A 15041-nucleotide genomic window follows, 5' to 3' on the forward strand; every position below is an offset into this window, starting at 1 on the left:
CAAGTCCTAAAAATAATGGTATGCCGCCAAAAACAGAGTGTACAAAATTAGGAACGATTCCCAAAATTGCCTGAAAAGGTGTTAGCAGTCCCGTAAAGATCGTCTTAAATATGCCTGGGATGCTTGTGGCATTAGACATGTTAAGGAGTTGGCTAAGCATTTCTACGAAATGCACGGGGCAATTTGTTGATAAAAGTTCATGAACTTCAGTAGCTGTCCTTGCAACTAGAAGATCATACGTCTCTTTTGATGACGTTATAGGCACTGTTGTCTGTAAAAGTACAGATTTCATTTTGCCTAATGTATCAATTCGTATAGAATAGAGATTCAGACGAGGCCAGATGGGAGTCACTGTGTCTGCAGGCCCACTCGGGAACAATGCCTGCATACAGCATTTGACCATGGATGTTACTCTTACTAAATAACTTTTCCCTGGCACAAGGCCACAACATCTGTGATCCGTTCCAAGAATGTAACTCTCGTTTGAAAGTTGCATAAAGAAGGGCTCTATCTGAGTTGCAGGTGTGACTAGCTGGTGGCATGAAAGGTTGTTAGAATTTCCATCACATGCTCCGTGTAAATTAATACCCTGACACAAAAGTATACCGCTTAGTGAATGTTTACAGTTGTCACCACTAAGAAATACATTTTTGTGGCTGTCACTATAGCAAGAATGTGTGTATGGTAATTTCCATTCAGATTTTACATATCCTTTACCCAATTGTTCATATTGGCCAGCAGGTATGTACTCAAGGCACTTTTTAAATCGGAAAGTTGTTATCGGAATTGTGATAATTCCGTGTATTATCCATTCAATGACAGGACTCTCTGACATTGTCAATGGTAATCTCTCGAGTTTTTCGATGCTCAGGATTGTATAGTCTGCTCCTTTCTGTGCCAAACTGATCTGTTTATCAGTAAGGTTAAAAATGGAAAATAATGATGTTGTGTTGATTAAACGCCAAGGCACATAGCCTGAACGAAGATTTTGCAGCGTCCAGCCTAATTCTATAATAGAACGTAATTGAGATTGGCCATGTTGTAACATTAGCAAGTCTCTATCTATCACATCAAAGGCAGAGGATACAATATTGTCCAACGAATACATTCTGGAAGACATAGTCAATAACCCATTGTCTACTACAGAAAGTGATTTTTCCAAATTAATACGATCAATTTCTCGTATTTTTTCAGCTGTTTCAATTTGTTTGACTTTCCAAGCCTCGTTGTACGCAGCATAGATACTGGTCGCAATGAAACGCTTATGACGCTGTTTGCGTGGTCCAAGAATGAAATCGCGCAAATCAGCACCATCTTTTAGTAAAGACAAGTGTTGCTTAATTTCAGCCAGTGTGGATGATGTTAGCCATTCAAGGCAGAGTTTCCCTACACTATATGTTGTTATTATCCCTGGATGTTGTCTCTGGGAATATCTCGAGTCTAATCTGGTCATTTTTAACCCCTGTGATTTATTCAGGAATCTATCTTGACAGCTGTTTGTGTCTGTAGGCCAGATTAACCACTTTTTCCAATCAGGATTTGTTCTTTTAAAATGTAAAATTTGTGACACGTCTAACTCAATATCTGCAGTTGCAGGTATTGGCTTTGGTATAGACGGTGTTTTAAGGTCTTTGATCTTAGCTAGGCCAAGACAGGATGTTTGGTGTATTGTGTCATTTAAAAACAACATTTGTTCTGGTATCATGCAGGTTCTAAATAGTGCTTCAATGCCTTGCACCTGCCAATCTTTTGTACCCCAAATTGTTTTCGTTTCAATATTATTTTTCCAATAATCAAAACCAAATGTCATCATTTTGTCATAAAAATGCTTCTAAATATATCAATTTAGAATTTGTCAGCATTGTTTTCATTCCCGTTTTATCTAACAGTTTGTAATAAAACGTTTCTGCATTACTGGTGTTAAACCCTGAGAAGTATTTGAATTTCTCAAAAAATGCTTTAGAACTGCTTTTAGGTGGTGTAGCACAATGTTCTCATTGATTATACATAAAAACATTTCTAGGCTGTGCAGATTTATGCAAATAATGATCCCCATAGTGGGTGTAACAGAATAACTGCTCATAACTAGATGAACCTTGTAAATAATCATGATCTGTGAATCTAGCTGACATTACTAAATCAGACATCATGTCATTAATACTGTTAAAGTCCCAATCATCAGAGAATGTACTCGGTTTTACAAAGTCACTTAAGGAAACCTTCAGTTGATGAGGATACTTCAGGATTTCGACCGGACCATATATCTCATAGTCAGTTTTCTCCCATACTACCCCACCAGGTATTGGAATTGCTGGGACATTCACTGTTGACAGTTCTCTTTTCTTCACGTGGGATGATCTGTGTGGTTTCAGGACTAGGTTGATGTTCTGACTTGCTGTGTCCATTGTAATATATTTTCCCTCAATGAATTTTCCCAAACAAAGTACCATGATGAGCCAAAGCAGGAGGAAAAATACACCTAGACCGAACCAGAACTCTAGCCAAGGGGAAATAAGGTAGATTTCCTTCAGTTGATGAAAGAGTTCCGTTGCTTTTTCTTTAAAAGTCTTTTTTGTTTCTGGCATCACTTCGGGGTCGTTTTGATCTTCAGAGAAGTTGTCGAAGTTGATGAAATAACCAGAGGCAGTTCTGTCAATTGATGGGATTGTTCTTTCAATCTGTCTCTCGGTAGCATTTTCTGATGCCACATTAGTGTAGACTGGTGTTGTTTCTTGACGAACTGTTTCAATCTGTGTTTCAAGAGGCACGAGTTCCATGGCATTATTGCATAGTCCTTCATTGTGCACTGCAGGCTGATCGAATGTGATTAGTCTTTCAGTTTGAACCTCTTGGATTGTTGCAAGTTTGGGTATTCTGTTGTTTCTTGGGAGTCCACTGGGCCTACTGTTGATTATAGGCCACATGCTTGTGGTTTGACCAGGTCGATGGACACGACTCTGTTCTCCTTTTTACCAGCAAGGGGCGGTAGCACAACTGATCTTGTTCCGGTGACTGCCAAGACAGGTACTGCTTTTCTGTAAGAAGGCCCAAATTCCTTCTTCACCGCAATCTTTTCTCTGACTAGATCCCCGATCTTTGGAATCCAGACAGGCCTTGCTGGGGCTGCTGCTGGTGGTGCCTCGTCAGTGGTATTTGGCTGTTGCTTTAACTTTATGTTGCTTAAGGATTTTCTTGTTTCATTCAGTTCCTGTAAAACAGCCAAACGATCCTTTACACCAAAGTGCGTTGTTTCTTCTTGTACCACTGACATCTGACTATCGAGGTCCTGAATACGCATTCTAATTCCGAACAATAGTTCGTATGGGCTGAAACCTTTTAGAGAATTTCTTGGCATGTTATTAAGACTAGTCTGGACACTTATTAAATGTTTGACCCACCCAGCGCCTGAACCTAATACCTTCGCTGTTATAGATTGCTTTATGTCACGGTTTTTTCTTTCTACCACACTGTTCCCTTCGGGGTGCGACGGACAAGAATACCGCAACCCAATTCCCATGCTAGCCATGGCCTCCTTATAGGCTCGAGAGCTGAAAGCAGGACCCTGGTCAGAATGGAACGTGGTAATTGCGTATGTGCCGATAAAGACTCGCAAATCTTTTATAACCGTTCTAGCGTCAGCCGAGCGCTGGAGGCCTCATTTTTTAAGTGTGTTTAGCCTTAACTGTGTACAATGGGGCGCGCTTCTCTTCTTTGATTGCGCAGATAGACCGCCTTATGCTGTCTAGAAGGGATCCTGAAACTACACTGGCCTGTTCATTACTGCGATCTCTGTTGCAGTCTTCACAATGTTGAGCAAAACATTGAATATCTATGCTCATTCCTGGCCACCAGTACTCTGATTGTAATTCTTTCAGAGAAACCTTGATTGTTTGGTGTCTCAGACCCAACCCCATGTGTGCTTCCAGTAAGAGGAAGCCACTCCTGCTCCTGTTTGGAATTACTCTGTCCCCCACTCCAGGGATTCGAGCAAAAGGAACGGAGTTTGCATCGATTATGTATGCATAATTGAGTGGATAGTTTACGGGTAGTGCTGCACAGTCGCCTTTTATTATTATTATTATTATTATTAGTGTGTTTTGTAAAGCGCGCAGCGGCCCCAACGGGGCATCCCGGCGCTGGAAGACTCTGAAAACTAGAGGGACAGGTCGGAGGTACCAAACTAGGAGGAAAAAAGAAGGGTTTTAAGGGATTTACGAAATACTGGTTCTGTCTGGCATGTGCGAAGAGCTAACGGAAGCTTATTCCAGTGCTTGGTAGCACAGACCTCAAAGGTTTTTCCACCAGCACGGGAACGCTTAAATCGGGGAGTTTCAAGGAAAAATAAGGAGTTGGAGCGTAGTGCCCTGGATTTGGTATAAGGGCGAAGAGTATTTTTCAGATGGGCCGACCCATTACCTTTAGATGCACGAAATGCCAGCGTCATTGCTTTAAATACGCATCTTTTCGCAATGGGCAGCCAATGCAGTTTACGGAGGTGAGGGGAGATATGGTGTCTGGCAGGAATTCTCTCCACCAGCCGGGCAGCGGCGTTTTGAACCGTCTGCAATTTGTAACAAAGGCCAGCTGTGATACCAAGATAAAGGGCATTGGCATAATCAAGATGGGATATGATTAATGCCTGGATCACAGTCTTGCGGCATTCCTCCAGCAGATAGTTAATAAGCCGTTTGATTGTTCTGATTTTGGCAAAGCATGAGGCTGCGACTGTTTGTACCTGGGTATCGAAGCTGAGGTGGGTATCCCAGCGTACTCCTAGGTTTTTCACCGAGTTTTTAGGCGTGGGGGCCTGGCACAAGTCTTCGGGCCACCACAGGCTGGCATCCAAGGGAGAAGGAGAGTTGAAAAACAGAATCTCAGTTTTTCCTGCGTTGAGACGGAGGGAATTAGCATCCATCCAGTTGGAAATGTCTCGTAGGCAGGATTTCAGCGGGTCGAAAGCAGATGCAGAAGGGGTATCGAACGTGAAAAGTAGCTGGATGTCATCAGCATAAGATGTAGATTTGATCCCAGTCTGGGAGATCAGCTTAGCCAAAGGGGTGAAATAAACATTAAACAAAAGCGGGCTAAGGGAAGAACCCTGTGGGACTCCCCATTTAAGTGGCCTGGCAGAGGAAGTGAAGGGAGGGGTAAAGACTTGCTGGGTGCGATTAGACAGGTACGATGCCAGCCACTTCAGAACAGAGCCGCCTAGCCCTAAGTCCTCCAGCCTTCTCAGCAAGATCTTATGAGAGACGGTGTCAAATGCTGCTGAAAGATCCAGCAGCACTAACACCGCCCTCGATCCTCGGTCGAGTATCCATCTCACAGAGTCGGCCATTTCAATGAGGGCCGACTCCGTGCTATGGCCCGACCTGAAGCCATGCTGGGAAGCATGGAGGAGCCCATTTGATTCGATGAAACTAGCCAATTGGGAATGAACCAGCTTTTCCAAGACCTTGGCTGGGGCAGGCAGGAGGGAAATGGGCCTGTAATTACAGGGAAGATCAGGATCTAAATTGGGTTTCTTCAGAATGGGGACTAGGGAGGCATGCTTCCATTTGGTGGGGAAGCATCCTATACGGAGTGAGTCATTCCAAATGTGGTTTAAATAGGGGTTAAGTAGAGGTGCCAGTTTTTTGTATTCCTTGGCTGGCCAAGGGTCGTTAGGGGAGCCTGATTTACATTTAAGGAGCTCGATCATAGAATCTGCTTCCGATATTACCGCGAATTCAGTCAGAGAGAGTGGCGATGGTATGAGAGGAGTAGATCGCTCGTCGTTTTTACTGCCAGCATGGTTTCCCCGTCTATGTATTTATCTGTACGCTTTTTTGTGGCTACGGAAGCCGGTTTAGTTGCTTCCGCTATGGCTGTATTAGCCAATGAATTCCCTGCAACGTGAACGCCATCACGTTGAAGACTCTGTGCGTGAATCACGTGAGTCTTTTGTAGTTCTTTGTGTAAAAGAGCTACCTGTTTCCAGAGCAATTTATGCTTTATTGTGGCACCTGTGTCATCTTTGTAGTCGTTTTCGATCCAACTCTGCAGTTTGTTATTGTAAGAGTTGACGCAAAAATGAGAATCGCACACGATAAGTGTCGGGAATTCACGTTCTGCATTTTCGAGCGCCATCTTTAAAAATCTAATTTCAGTTCTCTGAACCGAACAGTTTCTTACAGATTCAGTTTTTGTTACTTTCGGTCTGAATTTACCGCACAGCCAACGACCTTTAATGATCGCACATGCTGCATTGTAGGATTTGCTCTCTACATTAAAATGCTGTACAAAGCTATCTGTATAGATTATACATGCGTATTGTGGGAGAGGCAGAAGTTCGATTGGCAGAGGATATTCTTCTTCATATTCTAAATCATTCAGTTCTTCAAATTGCGGGGCGAAATAGTATTTCACATCTTCCGCTCCTAGAGAATCTATACACTGTATCCATTTCGGATCCAGTGACACTGTAGGCAGGTTTACTGGGCTGAATAGCGCCTCGAAGGCGGATTCCGCTGTGAGGATATTAACCTGTTTGCCGTGTGCTAGTTCTCTTTCATTTGCTAATGCGATTTGCACTGCTTTCACAGTTCTTTCTGTGTGACTGAATGTTTTTTCTGCTTGTGTGTACAAGTGAGATTTAATTGAAATAGGTACCTTTTCTCCCTCATTAGAGGTTAGGTACGTGAATCCGCATCTTCCTGGGATGACTCGGATTACAAGATCACGTGTGTTATCACGTGTATCTAATTTTGTTTTAGCTAACATGTCTGTTTGCAGTGATCTCAAAATTTCTGTGTGTTTTTGAGTCCAATTGATTTGTTTAAAATCAGGTTTAATTAGTTCGTAGAGAGGTTTAACCCTCTCTGCGTAATTTAGGATGTAAGTTCTTCCGAAATTCAGAAAACCTAGAATGCATTGTAAATTCTTCAGCGTTTTTGGAGCTTGGAGTACAGCGCACTTCTCTAAGAAGTTGTCCGCTAGGCTTTTCCCTTCACTTGATAATTCGTACCCTAAGAACAGTACTGTCAGATGGGCAATTCGGGACTTTTTAAAGTTGAATTTGTAACCCTCTGCTGCGAACCCAAGTATTATGGTGTTCACTCTTTTCAAGTGAGTATCCAAGTCGTCGTCTGTGAGATAGATATCATCTACGTAAGATAATGCCTCATCATCATAGATTTGTAGTAACTCTGTTACTCTAGCTGAGAATAGTCCTGGGCTGTTCTTGAACCCCTGTGGGAGTCGACAGAATTTTTTCTGTGACCCAAATGCAGAGAAAGCGGTCAAATATCTGCTTTCTGGTGCAATGTTTTGACAAAAGAAACCATTAGATATGTCTAATGTCGTTTTGTATTTTTTCCTAACTATGTTATTCATTAGGGCTGCACTATGCGAGTTTTGTACTGCAAAAGTTTTGCAACATGTATTAAGGTGTCTGTAGTCCAAAACTAGACGATATGAATTGTCTGGCTTGGAGACAGGAAACAAAGGATTGTTCATTTGAGAGGTGCATGTTTCAATCACCCCCTGGTATTCAAGTTGATCTAGGATCTCCCTGACCTGTTTTTTAGCTTCTTGCTTTATGGGATACTGCCGTTGGGCAGTTGGTTCACTTTTTAATTGGATTTTGTGAGGAGGTGAATCCTCATCCCATCCTACATGATTTTTATATAATGCAGGTGCCTGGGCTACTGCCCATTTCCTTGCATATGTATATTTTTTGTGAATCGGAATGTGATTCGAGAAGGCAGGCATATCACTTCTTCGCCACGAGGGCACTCCCTGACAAACTCTGGGGGCCAATCTTTTTCAGCTAACAGAATATCATAGCCTTTTGAGAGTTTATCCCAAAATAGACCTCTTATTTTCCTAGTCTTATCACCCTCTATACGCAATGTTATTTCATATATTTTATGGGGCTCGCTAAGTCTGGTGTCGGCAGTTTCAACCTGAATGAATTCATTCGTGTCCACTGTCTCCAGATGACTCATCAAGATCTTGGTCGCTATACTGATTTCTGCTGCACTGTCCAACATTGTCAATGCCCACTCCCCGTTTTTCAACTGTGTCCTCAGTATTCTCGGGATGGTTCATTACTCTAATACTGGCTACCTTCTTTTTCTGAAATTGAGATTTTTTACTCTGAGCAGGTTCCTTGTCTTTGGACTTGGTGTGCTCTCCTGGGTCTGACCGTCCTCTTCTTTCCGAATTCTGTGGAAAAGATCGAGAGGGACGTGTATCAATACTTTGATATCTATCAGGTTTTTTCAGATTATCCCTATTTCTAAGGTTATATCTTTTCTCAGAGGGCTCCCGTTGGGGAGACTGGCGTTCTCGAGTCGGAGTTCTTTCCCTCCGTCGAGACCTTCCTCTGGACTGGAAAACTTTTTCCTTGGGAGTGGATTGTTTATTTCCATCCCAGCTCTTTTTAGGAGTGTTTAAATTATTTTTAATAAATAATTTTACTAACTCTCTATAAGCTTTTGTTAATTCTCTTATGTTAACTAAGAGGTCTTCCTTTGACATTTTTGCAATGTCCGGATGTGGTGTGTAGCTGGCTAGAACCGGCCATGTTGCTCCTGGTCTACCTAGTGGACCGAGCCTAGTTATGTGATCATTGTGTTTTAGGGCGCCATTAAACCAGAGCAGGTGCTCTTGAAATTTAAGTGGAATTTCAATCTCCTCGAAAGGAGCGTACTCTTCCGGAGGTTTCTCTATTTTGTAATAGTGAAACTCTTTTGTTATAGCGTTTACCGCTGGAAAGTTTATCCATGAATAGAATACCTCTGTCTGCCGATACTCGTGAGCCTCTATCACGAAAATTACTGTACCACCTTGAGGTGTCAGTCCGTTTTCTATAAGTTTTAACGTTATAGATTTTCTTAAATGTGCCGGGATGATTATTGCACCCGGTACTGTATCGTCGGAATCCTGCTGAGTTGCATTTACTGCGGCCCCAGTGGTTCCGTTATTTTCTCCTGGCATTGTTAAAATGCAAGGTTTGCAGAGTAGGTCTCCAAGGAGACAAAGATTAGGTGCACAATATTTTGGAACACTGTATCCTTCAACGTTGAATAAACCAGAGCTTTACATAGGAATCTCTTCCTACTAAGGTCGGGCGGATTTTAACCTTTCACCCACTCCAGACGTCTATTGGAGTATTTACGGGAGAAAGGGGTCTGTGTGAAATATGCACGACTGAGTTACTCTAACGTCTTGCGTTAGTTTATCGCCTTACCAAACGTTGGGCGCCATGTAGTGTAGTTCCTAGTTTCCCACTAGGCCCTGCCCATTGGAATAACATAAACAGTAGTATCGACGTGGAACTGCGGATATTCCAGGCCTCCACTGACTATGCTAAACTTAATTGGGTGTGTTACCAACTAGCTCAGAGGTCACTGGAAACTTTCTTCTCTGCATAGGAAGTGATCAGCTTCCTTGGCACAGACAAGAAGGGATTCAGCTTTCCAACAACCGTGCAGCATGACAACTTTGCTCCTCAGATCAAGAGTCAATCTCTAGGGTCGTGTGAAACAATAGACAGGTATTTCACTCAGTCAGTTTAGTGCAGTTTACTTTCACGAGATGTAGAGAATAGAGAGACGGGCGTTTGTCAATAAAGGGTTAACATTTATTGAACAGTCTTTCTTCTCGTACAAGAGAAATGTATTGCCACAATTGCAAGACTTGTTATTATAAAAAGTACGTACAGTAAGATAAGGATTGCGAAATAGAACTGTAAAAGCATTGATATGGTTTCTTAGCCATACAATGGTTTAAAAGTAATAAAACATATATACATTCATATATACATTAGGCTAACATACTCAACTGGTGCTTCTAACTAAGCCTACCCCAGTGTGCCTGACCTAAGCCTAACACGTGGAAGGGGAGTAAGTAAGTAGCTTTAAGTTAAGTTGCTTTTGCCAAGGTTTGCTTCAAGAATTCTCATCTAAGGGTTTAGTCAACACCATACCTCTGAATAGAATGATGGAAGTCTGGTATTTCCTTCAGGGGGCACTCAATATCCCAGTCACCCGCGAGGGCAGACCGGAAACGCTGGAGCTGGATTTCTCTGCAGGAGAAAGGCAGCGGGTCTCTTCAGCGCGTCGGGAGGAGGAGGCGGGGGGCAGCGTCCGCGGCAGCTGGAATCTGCTGGGACTCTTCGCAGAGGGACGGCTGTTCAGCTCCTAAGCGTACCGCACCATAGTTCGCGCTTTAGCAGCGATAATGGTATCAGTAGCTTCACCACCAAGGGACAGCAGCAGCAGCGTACTGCCTGCAGCAGCAATGGGATGCACAACAGGGTGCACGACAGCATACAACAGCACGACAGCTTATTGCTTAAGGCAACGTTGGTAATATTTATACCTGACAGGTGCCGGGTTCGACGCAAGTTTGCTGGACATAAGACGTCAATAAAAGATGTCACTAGGAAGTGATAGCTATCAGTTGCTCATTAGAGTTCCATTACTAATCAAAACACAGCAAGCGGGGATTTCCAGGTTTGCTGAGTTTTTATCTTGTTGAAGAACTCGGAGTGTTAATCTAGGAATATCAGATAGTGACTTCTGCTCTGTCATTGCACTAATTGGTTGCAAAGGAAGTGGCAGAGAACTATGCTGGAATGTGGCTCTGTTCGTGTGAGGCCAGAGATGACTTTTCTGAAATCGCACTTGAACGGTTATGCCAATATAGGAAATAAATGGATTTATAGCCGAATAGGGGCATAAGGTCGCAGTATCGATCAGGAACCTAGATAAACACGCAACAGTAGGGTCTATTCACAATTGCCAGGTAGGGTTGTATTGTCATTGTAGATACCAATGTATAATGTGCCCTAACTGTTGATTTCTCAATTTCCTGGGCTTCACGGTAGAGGTTTCTGGTATTTTACCCAGGAAATATCGTCTTTGCTCAGGCTTTCGAGATTATAGTAAAGTTCAGGCCGGCCCAATAGTGTGGCAGTAGCTTTAATGTATGTCAGCCATTGTATATCTTTTACTCTGTCTCGCCCCATACAGTCGCTAATAACTTTATGGTTTAATGTTAAACTTGGGTTCAGCCATATTTTCATCCAGAGGAGTAATGGGGCCATTTTAAGTATGTCCTCAATATAGCCTATCCCAAGTTCCGTATGGACTGCGAAAGATGGGGTAGAGTGTGGTAAGCCCAATAGTAGACGCAGAAATTTGCTCTCTTCTTTCTGTATTAGGGTAGGATCTTTAAAACCCCATATCGCGGCACCATACCTTGCAAGAGCCAATGTTTTAGCCCTATGCAAGGTCAGTATGGCTTCTATGCGTTTCCCTCCCAACCTTTTCGCAAAACCCAGTATGACAGCCAACGATCTTCGCACTGCCATAGCTTTATTTGCAATCTGAGGGGTCCAGGAGCCCATGTCATCGAATATTACTCCCAGATAGGTGAATATTTTGACTTTTGTCAACACTACGCCATTACAGCGTAGGGTTTTCGTATTTTTCTTCCCTTTCCCCAGTGACATGACATGTGATTTATCCATGTTCACTACCAAATCTAACTTCTGCATAAAGGCCCCAAAAGAGTCAAGGAGCTGCTGTAAGCCGTTTGGGGTTCTAGAGATTAGGACCGTGTCATCGGCATATAACAGGACAGGAAGTGGAATCCCTCCCATGCTGGGTATATCTGGAGTGACTGAAGATAGGGTTTTGTTCAGTGAGTTGATATACAAGGAGAACAGCATGGGGGCCAGAATGCACCCCTGGCGCACACTTCTGACTGATCTAAACCCAGCAGTACATTTCCCATCCGTTGTCATACGCACTGATGCTCGCAGGTCTCTATGTAGGTATGCCAAAAAGTTTACTAGAGCCCGGTCCATACCCTGCTCCAGAAGCATTGTCCACAGCTTCGACCTATTTACTAGGTCGAAGGCTGTGGACAGGTCCATAAAAGCCAGATGGATCGACCCCCTGGAGGCAACAGTATCTTTACTGATGGTCAGGTACAAATTAAGGCACTGATCCTCCGTGCCTCTCCCAGATCTAAATCCGTATTGGGCATTACACAGGATTTCATTTTCTTTTTCCCACTTGCTGATTTTTTCTAGGATGACCTTACCTAATATCTTGAAAGACGAGTCAATCAATGATATCGGTCTGTAGCACCTTGGGTCTCCCCTTTGGCCTTTTTTAAAAATGGGAATTATGATGGACTGGGTCCAGGAGGAAGGTATACTAGTGTTGTCCATAGATGCTAAATTAAAAACATTTGCTAGGACAACAGACCATATGTGGGGATGTGCCTTGAACATATCTGCGGGGACCCCGTCCGGGCCAGGGGCCTTACCACCCGCAGTGTCTTCAATGGCTTTTTGAACTTCCTTCACCGAAAATCTCTGAGATCGTCGGTTCTGTAGGGGTGAATGGGTGTATAGCGATGTTACTGCCATAAATATTCTCGAAATGGTCCAGCCATTGCTTCTCTGTGATGTTGACCTCCATTACCTCATTTTCCCTACCATTAAACAGAGGCGTGTTCACTATGGACCAGAACTTTGCACTATCCCTCAGTGTTGATCTATCATAGAGTGACTCCCAAGCCTTGGCCTTAATTTCTTTCTTACGCGCCTCAACCGTTATTTTATACATCTTTCTCAATCTAGTCACTTCTACAGTGTCTCGCGGTGTACTTTTCAGAGCATCTAGCAGGGTTTTATGGGCCTTTGAGCACTCCGCATTAAACCACCCATGCACTTTGCGAGGCTTATGGTTTGGTTTACACGTAAGTGACTGTGCGGCATTTTTACATATTATTTCAAAGGCATTTTTGATATTCCCTCCAACAGTCAGTGGGTCTCTACAAATACATATTTCTGTTCCCACCTTTCCACAAAGTTCATTAAAAAAGTCATCAGGAATAATCTTAGACCATTTAACCCTTCTACCCTGGTCATGGGCCTAAACTTTTATAGAATAATTAGGTTGGGTTCCATTGTTTATTATGGTTGGGTTGCTGTTGATTAGTTCCATAATTACCGGGTTATGGTCGCTAAATGTCGACTGTAGTGCATTATAAAAGATAACATTCTTAAGCATGCTTGGTGACACAAAAATAAAATCTATTATTGTATTACTGCCCCTCGCTCTATATGTTGCCACTCTATCTTTGGGGTTTACAAATTCTGGTTCTGAAAGATCTATGTCTATCAGAAGTTCTTCTAGGGCACCCCCTTTAGCCGAGTGTTCAAAGTGCAAATGGGCCAAATAATCATCTTCCAAACAAGCTCCATAATGACAATTCAACTTGCATAAGTGTGTGTTAAAATCGTCCAAAAGTATAAAATGAACAAAAGTAGATTGACCCTCTTTATACTCCATTAAAAATTTAGTCAGCATTACAATATTATCGCTGCCATATGTACCGTCTATAGCATTATAAAAATTAACATATAGAATTTTATCTCCGGTGCACATGGATACCTCCAAGACTAAACAGGTAGGGGAATTTGCATTTAATACTTTCATCGTCCCCAAATGACTCACTGAGATTAAGAACCCTAGCCCTCCCTTATTTCTCCCTATGTGTGACTCTTGGGCTGGTAAGAAATAGGATACATAACCTTCTACCCAGAAATTACATTCAGTGTCCCAAGTTTCCTGAAACGCTACCACCTCATACTGTTTTATAGTCTCTAACCATAATTTATCTTCCCTTTTAGATCGGAGTCCAGCAATGTTCCAGGTCATTATTTTCAGATTTCTCCCTTCTGTCGACAGTTTTTTTGGGGTTGCACAAATCGGTTCCTCCTCCCTCTCTTGGTAAGACAGTCAGTTGTTCTCATCAAGATCTGATAAGGCTGCAAATCTATTCATCAGTTCCAGGTTAGTAACAGTATCCACAGTGCGTTTATTAGTATAATTCATTTGGAAACTCGGTGGCTGTGTTGCCCAGGTAGCTAGGCGAGTGTTATGTATTGGGATGCTAGTTCCTGCATTCGTATTCTGCAGGAGAGTTTGTTGCTGTGGACGGGGATAGAAAAAACCCAGCGGGACTGCTCGAATTTGTCCTGGTGTTATGTTAGTCGCATCCCAGAATAGCCTAGTACAAACGTGAGGTTTATTAAAGTTTATTATGACACAGTCATCAGGGAAACATTTTCCTATGGATCCCAGCCAAGCGACTCTCCTTACCGTGCTTATAGATGATGAAACATCCCTTGGGCCTGAACAGTTTGTGTCACTCCATCTCTTTATATTTTCCATTAGGGTGGCCTGGGTTTCTATTTCTCCAGGTTTGAGTATCGGGACATTAACCAATACAGCCACAAAAGGTGTAGCCTCAGATGGTAAGTTGGCCAAAGGTTTTGGACGTTGTCCATTTCCAGGGCCTTGGCTAGTTCCTTTAGGGAGACCCTCTTCATTGGAGTTGAGTCTTTTATTGTACTGGGGTTTAGACGTATTCTGGAAGGGTATATGTGCTAACTTGTCAGATGTTTTAGATTTAGTTATAGTGTCCAGAATAGGTATTTGAGGTGACGGGGACACATGTGAGATTATTGGGGCACTGTTTTTTGTCACTTCCATTGGTTGTGCTTGTTGAACTTGTTGAATTAGAGTCTGCTGTGGCTCCAAGGATAAGTGCTCCGTGACCTTTTTGATTAACAGTGTATTCATTCTATCACATCTGCCCAATATATTAGAGACACAGTCTTTTAGCGTTTCCACGATATCATTAGAAATCTCAATCAATGTTGTTTCAATGGTATCTGTTAGGACCCTTTCAATCATTTCCTTTATTGTGCTTTCAAACTTAGATGGGGGTTGCCGTGGTTTGTTTTATGTCTATTTCGCTGAGATTGGATTTTATGGTTTTTTCCAATTCTTCTGGCCTTTTGCATATTTTGAACTTCCCGCTCCAGGGTTTGGTCATGCTCATTCAAATCTGTGTCTACTTTGGGGTCTTCTTGACATATAATATTTTGATGCTCATGTACAATATCGTTTGCAGTAACAATATTAATCTTGGGTTCTAGAGGTATCGGTCTTAGAAGTATAGGAGAC

The sequence above is a fragment of the Lissotriton vulgaris genome, chromosome 5, assembly GCF_964263255.1.
Source record: "Lissotriton vulgaris chromosome 5, aLisVul1.2, whole genome shotgun sequence".
Lineage (NCBI taxonomy): Eukaryota > Metazoa > Chordata > Amphibia > Caudata > Salamandridae > Lissotriton > Lissotriton vulgaris.